The sequence below is a fragment of the Triticum urartu genome, chromosome 1A (genome assembly GCF_056163025.1).
Source record: "Triticum urartu cultivar PI428250 chromosome 1A, HENAU_Tu73, whole genome shotgun sequence".
In the NCBI taxonomy this organism is placed as follows: Eukaryota; Viridiplantae; Streptophyta; class Magnoliopsida; order Poales; family Poaceae; genus Triticum; species Triticum urartu.
In genome coordinates this window covers 380,797,081-380,806,942 of record NC_141873.1, presented here as the reverse complement: position 1 = coordinate 380,806,942, position 9,862 = coordinate 380,797,081, and positions in this window count along the sequence as shown.

The window sequence follows — 9,862 nt, the reverse complement described above, 5'->3', positions numbered from 1 at the left end:
CAAAAAATGGCTGCACATTCTTACATATCTCAAATGGGCTATAAGTTCTCTGCCACACACTTGTGGCCTTACTAAGTTGACGCATCCCCTCAAAAAAAAAGAGTTGACGCGTATGCAAGGCTTTGTCAACTTATAGTCAACACACGGTTCTAGCAGCAGTGGTGTTGGATGTCCATCCAACGGATGCCGTGCTTCTTCTTCAATCTCGGATATTCTAGCTTCACCCGCCCAAAAAATGATTCCTCCCCCTGACATCTGGGCGCACCATTTCAGAAGCTGACCTGTGGGCCTACTAAGTTGACGCGTACTAAGGGCTTTGTCAACTTAGTCAATATGCACGATTCTAGCTGCAGTGACCGTATGATGTCCATCCAACGGCCGTCGTGCTTCTTCAACCTCTGGTCTTCTTGCTCCAGCCGCCCAAAGCAGCGCCGGTCGTGCCGCCTGCTCCTGCCTCCCGTGGCTGGCTGTGCTACCGCGGAGGCCTCACCAGCCCCTACTACTCCCACCGCTGGCCAGGCCATCCCTCCACTCACCCACACCTCCTGTTATTCTGTGGCGACGGCAGCCTCACACTGCAGCCGAACCAGTGAACCCTCGTACTCCTCTCCGCGTGGGCATCCACTGCCGCGTCTTCCCCGGCTCCGCGTCGTCCCCTTCCTGGGCCTCGCCATCGTCCACCGCCCTGGTGCTCTTGGCGCGGCATGGTTAACGTGGTCAAGGAACGGCTTCCATCGGACATGGACTGTACGTGGAGACGCTGACAGCTGGGTCCACGGCCGCAGCAAGGAAGTGCATCCTTATTATGCGCAAAATAATTATTCCTCCACCTGACAGCGGGGACCCACCGGACGGGCCACCGTATTTCACGAAAAAACTGTTTCCCCCTGACTGCTGGAACCCACCAGCTACATGTTCGCGCGCAAGGAAGTGCGTTCGGGCACAAAAAAACGATTCGCCCCCCTGACTGCTAGGATCCACCAGCTACATGTTCGCACGCAAGGAAGTGCGTGACAGTCGGGACCCACCTGGTCGAAGCGTACGTAGCGTTGTCATTCTGGTCGCGAACATGTACGTACATACTGGTCGATGTAGAGGCGTGCACGTGTCGTAGTAGAGGCGCGCACGTAGCATGTACACGTACGGCCAGGGCTTGTGTACATGGTTGGGTTGGAATGGAGAAACTGCGTCGTCGTCGTGTTCATGGGGAGCCAACCGGCTGGGTCAGAACGGAATGCGTCATCGTGTTCGTCGGGAGGGCTTGGACGGAACAGCCGATGGAAACGAGGCCTGGCGTACCGCAGAACAGCAAAAACGGCCATGTGTTCGACCGGCCATGTTCGAAACAGGATCCTATTCATCGGGAGGGGTCTGGCGTACCGTAAAACGAAGGAAACAGACCTCCTATGGTCGAAACGGGGTCCTATTGACCGGGAGGGGTGTGGCGTACCGCAAAACGGAGGAAACGGACTTGCGTTGGAGCACTACGGTCGAAACAGGGGTCCTGTTCATCGGGAGGGGTGTGGCGTACCACAAAACAGGACTCCACGGGATACTGTTCATCTCCACCGTCGACCCCCTCCAGCCTCCACGGGCTACTATTCATCCACCGTCGACCTCCTCCAGCCTCCATCTGCGACTGTTCATCCACGGGCTCCTGTTCATCCAGCCTCCACCGCGCGCTACTCCACCGGCTACTGTTCAACCAGCCCTCTCCATGGGCTCCTGTTCAACCACCCCTCCACGGGCTACTATTCATCCAGCCCTCCACCATCTACTGTTCATCTAGCCCTCCACGGGGTGGTCCTGTTCATCGAGCCCTCCATGGGGTCCTGTTCATCCAGCCCCAACCGGCTCGATCGATCGGGGTCCTGTTCATCCAGAGGCAACACCACGGGGTCCTGTTCATCCACCCCACCGGGAACTGTTCATCCAAACCCCCCCAGCAACACTCACTGTTCATCCAGAGGCAACATCGATCAGCTTCAGTTAGCAGCAGTAGCGAAGGAATCGCTCGATCGGGTTCAGTTAATAGCCATCGATCGATCGCTCGTGTGCAGTAACACGTAGCCCGCAATGCAATTGCTCGGGTTCAGTAGGCGAACGCCTTGCTCGGGTTTAGTTAGAGCCCAACGCCTCGCACCCACGCGCGTGCGTGTACGAGAGAAATGCGCAAACCTCTGGGCATCTCTCGGACCCGACCACCCACCGTAACTGAGAACACCCTGATATTTTCCTCGCCCTCGCTTCTTCCATGGTTTTTTCCGTCATGGACGGCCCAAAGAATGTCAAGCAGCTGCATCTCCAGGCCGCCCAGGACGAAAAGCCCATTTTCTGTCATGATTTTTTTCATAGAAGTAGGAGCCCACCACATCTATGATAATACCGGGTTTTGTCACAATTGTCGTCATAGAAGTGTCATAAGTATGACAGAAAAAAAATTTGTTCGGCCCAAAATGTCACATATGTGTCTTTTTTTGTAGTGTATACAATGATCATTGCCTTGGATATCATCATAACTATTCAATTTTCTATCAATTGCCCAACAGTAATTTGTTTACCCACTGTGTGCTATTTCTTGAGAGAAGCCACTAGTGAAATCTACAGCCCCCGGGTCTATTCTTTATCATATTTGCTTTGAGACCTATATTTATATGCTTTTGTTTCCAGATCTATTATTTCAAAAACCCAAAAATATTTGGTGCACTTTTTATTTGCATCTTTTATTTCGCGTTTTATAGAGATCTAGTTATCCAATCTATCACAATTTTATCCTGTCAACTTGACAATTCCCTACGCCGTTGACGGTAAGAGGGATTGACAACCCCTCATAAGCGTCGGGTTGCAAGTATTTGTTATTTGTGTGTAGGTACCGTTTACATAGTGTTGCTTGGTTCTCCTACTAGATTGATAACCTTGGTTTCATAACTGTGGGAAATACCTGCCATAGTTGTACTGCATCATCCCTTCATCTTTCGGGAAATACTGACGCATTTTCAAGCGACATCAGTGATGAAATGGTGGGCTTGTGCTTCAGCCTTAGCAGATACTCCAATCTATGGTTGATGCTTCGAAGGGCGATGTTTTGCTCTTCCAACAAAATAACTTCATGAGTGAGATATGTATTCTGAACACGAACTGTTTCAAAGATCCTTAGGGCATCAATTTCAGATGGGTGAGCTGATCATAGAAGGGTTGAAGGATATCTCCCTCCTCTACAGTTTCCTCCATGGGCATGGCATGCCCTCCTTCTTGGGCATGGTTCCCTTCGACTTCTTCGACCTTCTCCTCCTTGCCATTGTCCTCCTCTCCTGACAAACACTCATAGTAGACCTCACTGTAGGGGCGTTTGCCCGGTGATGGTTGCACAATACGATGCTTGGTACGGAGCCATGCATTGGGGAGCCATGGTGAACTAGATCTGTCAGAAAAATAGCACGAAAGAAGAACAGAGGATACTTCTGCGATGCGGTGGTCAAAACGTCTAGGGGTATATATAAAGAAAATTTTTATCTTCCAAAACAAATATTCCAGAAGAAAACAGAGTCAGGAAGGCTCACGAGGGGCCTATAAGCCACCATGGCACTCCCAGGGGGTGGGCGCGCCCTGGTGCCTCGTGTGCACCTCGTGGGTCCGCTTGGCTGTTTCTTTTTTTGTATTTTTTCTAATATTCCAAAACTGACAAAAAGTATTTTTTATGGAATTTTTGGAGTTGGTTTACTTACCATGTCATGTACCTCTTCCTTTTTTAGGGTTCAGGAGTGTTCTGGAAGGTCTCTCTTATGTATTTCTCCGGTGCCCATAGGTTGAATAATATTAGTTTCAGCACTAATTAGTGTACATGACATATAATGCTTAATTCTTTGTCCAATAACCATGTTCGGATTACTGCCTTCGGCGTTATTGATCTTAATAGCTCCAGAGCGATAAACTTCCTCAATGATATACGGTCCTTCCCATTTGGAGAGTAGTTTTCCTGCAAAAAAATCTAAAACAAGAATTGTACAATAGAACATACTCATCCACTTTGAATTCCTGTTTTTTAATTCTTTTATCATGCCATCCTTTAACTTTTTCTTTAAACAATTTGGCATTTTCATGAGCTTGGATTCTCCATTCATCTAGCGAGCTAATATCAAATAATCTCTTTTCACTGGCAAGTTTAAAATCATAATTGAGTTCTTCAATTGTCCAATATGCTTTATGTTCGAACTCAAGAGGTAAATGACATGCTTTTCCATAAACCATTTTATAAGGAGACATACCCATAGGACTTTTATAAGTAGTTCTATAGGCCCATAATGCATCGTCAAGTTTCTTAGACCAATTTTTTCTAGATCTATTGACGATATTTTACAAAATTAACTTTATTTGTCTATTGCTCAATTCAACTTGACCACTAGATTGAGGGTGATAGGGGGATGCAATTCTATGGTTGACATCATATTGAGCAAGCAGTTTACGGAATGCGCCATGAATAAAATGTGAACCACCATCAATCATTAAATATCTAGGGACTCCAAACCTCGGAACAATAACTTCTTTAAGCATTTTAATGGAAGTGTCATGATCAACAGTACTAGTTGGAATAGCTTCTACCCACATAGTAACGTAATCAACAATGACTAAAATATGTGTATACCCAGTAGAGGAAGGAAAATGTCCCATATAATCAAATCCCCATACATCAAATGGTTCAATAACAAGCGAATAATTCAGAGGCATTTCCTGACGTCTACCAATATTACCAATTCTTTGACATTCATCACAAGATAAGACAAACTTACAAGCATCCTTGAAAAGAGTACACTACTGCAGGATGCTGCTAACGCGACACTACGATCAGAGACCCTTCGATGAAACTATGTGTGATGCAATAATCGCAAACAATGGTGTAAAAGAACCGTGAAAAAAAGGTGCAAAATGTTTGCGATGCCGGAGCCATCAAACACGGTTCGGATTTTAGTTGCGTGTGCGATGCAGGGCATACGGTTCAGTTCAATGAACTGTTTGCGATGAGGAGGAATAGAAGAAACGGGCAGCCAGATGAAGGCGTGTGTGATATACAACATACGGTTCACTCGGATGAACTGTTTTTTATGAGGATGAACAATAGAAACGGGCAGCTAGATAAAGGTGTGTGCGATTAAGGGCATAGGCTTCAAAAGGATTAACTGTTTGTGATTAGACAACAAAACAGAAACGGGTCAGCCAGATCAAAGTGTCTGTGATTATTAATAAAAAAAGTGTCTGCGATTGATGGCATACACTTCACACGGATGAACTGTTTGCGATTAGTCACAACAAACTGAAACCGTTAGATAGATCAAAGTGTGTGCGCCAGACGGGCACACACATTCTAATTAAAAGAAGTGTGCGTGATGGTAATAACGAGCACACACAGTTGTTGGAACAAGACGTGTGCGGACGTTGCCTATTGCGGTGCACCTTATGGTGGAAACACCACGTACGCGGCCGAGAAGGCGTACGTGCCCACGTTACGCCTTCCGGGAATAGTGCCACACTTATAACAGTTAGTCAATTTTGAGCCTGCGCCCCGTCACATTCCAAATTGCAAACCTGTTCACACCGATCAAAACCTAAACAGTTTCCCACTTAGGAGCGTATTAGTGCTCGGTTATAAATACTACTACTCCAAGATGACTGCACATTCCTCCTCAACTCCCCATCCACAAAAACAAACAAGTCATTCATCATCGTTCCCTTGCGTCTGCCATGGCCAGCGTGAGTTCTGGGTCGAAAGATTGCCACCAGGGAGATGCGAGCATGGAAGCGGAAGCACGTGAGATGTCCCGCCTCGTCGCGAACGCAACCAACATGTCCCGCCGTGCAGCCGTAGAAGCACAGAGGTCCCGCCACACCACTGGAGCGGCACGAAGGTCCCGCCGCACCGTCGATGCAACAGACTGGTCCGGCCACGCCGCGGAAGCAAAAGAGATGTCCCGCCGCACCGCGAATGCAGCAGACATGCCCTCCCACGTTGCGGCGGCCCAAGAAAATGTCTCGCGGGCACGAGAGGACTCTTACAGGCGCATGCATGCGATCATCCATAGCTAGATGGATCAGATCTCTTGCAGGGCAAGGTTCCAGGACGACATGAAAGCCTCTTTTGAACAGGCTACCCGCATCATCCGACAACTAAATGAGAGCAATGCAAAGCTCCGTGTCGAGCGCGACCTGCTAAGGGCGAAGATCGTCGGAAGTGCAGAGCACTAGGAGGAGACCACTGCCTTGTTGAAGAGGACCGGTCTCATCATCGAGAAACTTATGGACGAGAATGCCATGCCGTGCATCGAGCGCAGAAGGCTGGTGGAGGAATCCGTGGATGCTCTCAAGCAGCATCTTGAGGACAAGAAAGAGCTCATCGCCGCTCTGCAGCAACGCATCAAGAAAGTTGAGATCAGCGAGCCCGATCGTTGTCTTCCTTCTTCTTTTGCCCTTGTGTATTTCGGGCGTTGCCACATGTGGCTTTTTTAGTTATGTCCCTAAATATGTAAGACAATTATTATCCACTATCATCGTCCTTATATTCATCATGCTTGCTATAAGTCGCAGTCGATGCTATATAGGTCCGTCGGATTTTACATTAAGATCCGTGCAAACTTTGTTTTCAGATTTTCATTTTTCTCTCTTAAATCTCAATCCAGTGAGACATATAGCCATGTCGTAGAACAAGGGCTCGGGTGCCATTAATGGAGACATTGGGAGGGAGGTGCGCGGCAGGTAGCGATCAAAGGGCTCTCCTCCCGATGAGCACACGCAGGGGTCTGATCGCATGCCTCCCATACTGAAATAGCTATCCCGCATGGCACCCCCTAGCCAATAAAAAAAGGGGACGCGTGGCGGCACGTAATTGGTAAGTAGAACGCCCACGGTTTCAATAATACTTGCATTTCTGATTTGCAACATGACAACACTTGTTCCGAAATGACTTTGTTGATTGTTAATGTGTGCGCCTTTGCAAATTGGACAGAAAAATTACCACAGCATGTTGGTGCCATGTCATGACACAATGCCTAGTTTCATGATTTTCATCTGTGTTTTGAATTTACAGGAATTAAAAAACCAAGTTTCTCAATCTTTCCGGACGAGCCACGACGCCCAGTTGTTTGAATTTCATTCCCATTTCTTGCATGGGACCTAGAAATTCACCCCAAGGACACACATGTGATTTTTCAACCAACTTTGGTGCATTGGAGCATGTGCTAGTAGTTCAAATTTGAATTATACACATTAAATGCCCAGAAACCCAATTAATGTATAAAAAGGACAAACGAACCCCAAAAAAATTCCAAAATTAAACACAACACTCATGTTGTTCTATGTTGACACTAGAACCTTTTTGAAAGCAATAAGAGGCAATGGATATCATTCCGTCCCCAAAGGTGGCATGTTCCCTACCGAAACCATCACGCTTGTTGTGAGAAGCTCTGGTTTGTGAGAAGCTTATACCCAAACCTGCCCCAAATGGGACAAATTTTTTACCACGACATGTTGATGCCGCTTCCTGATAGCATGCCAAGTTTCATGAATTTCAGACGAGTTTTGGATTTCCTAGAATTTAAAAACTAGGTATCTCAATGTTTTGCCAGCAATCAGCAGTGCCTTGGTGTTCGAATTTCATTCTCATTTCTTGCATGGGACCTAGAAATTCACCCAAGGACACACATGCGATTTTTCAACCAACTTTGGTGCACTGGAGCATGTGCTTGTAGATCAAATTTGAATTATGCACATTAAATGCCCAGAAACTCAATTAATGTATAAAAAGGCCAAACGAACCCTGGAAAATTCCAAAATTAAAAACAACACTCTTGTTGTTCTATGTTGACACTAGAAAATTTTTGAAAGCAATAAGAGGCAACAAATATCGTTCCGTCCCCAAAGGTGGCACGTTCCCTACCGAAACCATCACGCTTGTTGTCAGAAGCTCTGGTTTCTGAGAAGCTTATGCCCAAACCTGCCCCAAATGGGACAAATTTTTTACCACGACATGTTGATGCTGCTCCATGATAGCATGCCAAGTTTCATGAATTTCAGACGAGTCTTGGATTTACTAGGATTTAAAAACCAGGCATCTCAACATTTTACCGGCAATCAACAATGTCCTAGTGTTTGAATTTCATTCTCATTTCTAGCATGGGACCTACAAATTCACCCAAGGACACATATGTGATTTTTCAACCAACTTCGGTGCACTGGAGCATCTGCATGTATTTGAAACTTGAATTATGAACACTAAATGCCCAAAAAGCCAATTAATGTATAAAAAAGGCCAAACGAACCCTGAAAAATTCCAAAATTAAACACAACACTCATGTTGTTCTATGCTGACAGTAGAATTTTTTTGAAAGCAATAAGAGGCAACGGATATCGTTCCGTCCCCAAAGGTGGCACGTTCCCTACCGAAACCATCACGCTTGTTGTGAGAAGCTCTGGTTTCCGAGAAGCTCATACCCAAATCTGCCCCAAATGGGACAAATATTTTACCACAGCATGTTGATGCCGCTCCATGATAGCATGCCAAGTTTCATGCATTTCAGACGAGTTTTGGATTTACTAGAATTTAAAAACCAGGTATCTCAAAATTTTGCCGGCAATCAACAGTGCCCTGGTGTTTGAATTTCATTCCCATTTCTTGCATGGGACCAAGAAATTCACCCAAGGACACACATGTGATTTTTCAACCAACTTTGGTGCACCGGAGCATGTGCTTGTAGTTCAAATTTGAATTATGCACATTAAATGCCCAGAAACCCAATTAATGTATAAAAAGGGCCAAACGAACCCCAAAAAATTCCAAAATTAAACACAACACTCCCGTTGTTTTATGTTGACACTAGAACTTTTTTGAAAGCAATAAGAGGCAACGGATATCGTTCCGTCCCCAAAGGTGGCACGTTCCCTACCGAACCATCACGCTTGTTGTGATAAGCTCTGGTTTGTGAGAAGCTTATACCCAAACCTGCCCCAAATGGGACAAAATTTTTGCCATGGCATGTTGATGCCGCTCAATGATAGCATGCCAAGTTTCATGAATTTCAGACGAGTTTTGGATTTACTAGAATTTAAAAACCAGGTATCTCAATGTTTTGCCGGCAATCAACAGTGCCCTGGTGTTTGAATTTCAGTCCCATTTCTTGCATGGGACCTAGAAATTCACCCAAGGACACACATGGGATTTTTCAACCAACTTTGGTGCACTGGAGCATGTGCTTGTAGTTCAAATTTGAATTATGCACATTAAACACCTAGAAACTCGATTAATCTATAAAAAAGGCCAAACCAACCCCGAAAAATTACGAAATTAAACCCAACACTCCTGTTGTTCTATGTTGACACTAGAAATTTTTTGAAAGCAACAAGAGGCAACGGATATCGTCCCGTCACCAAAGGTGGCACGTTCCCTACTGAAACCATCACACTTGTTGTGAGAAGCTTATACCCAAACCTGCCCCAAATGGGACAAATTTTTTACCACCACATGTTGATGCCGCTCCATGATAGCATGCCAAGTTTCATGAATTTCAGACGAGTTTTGGATTTACTAGAATTTAAAAACCAGGCATCTCAACATTTTGCCGGCAATCAACAGTGCCCTGGTGTTTGAATTTCATTCCCATTTCTTGCATGGGGCGTAGAAATTCACCCAAGGATACACATGTAATTTTTCATCCAACGTTGGTGCACTGGAGCATGTGCTTGTAGTTCAAATTTTAATTATGCACATTAAATGCCCAGAAAGCCAATTAATGTATAAAAAAGGCCAAACGAACCCCGAAAAATTCCAAAATTAAACACAACATCCTGTTGTTCTATGTTGGCACTAGAAAGTTTTTGA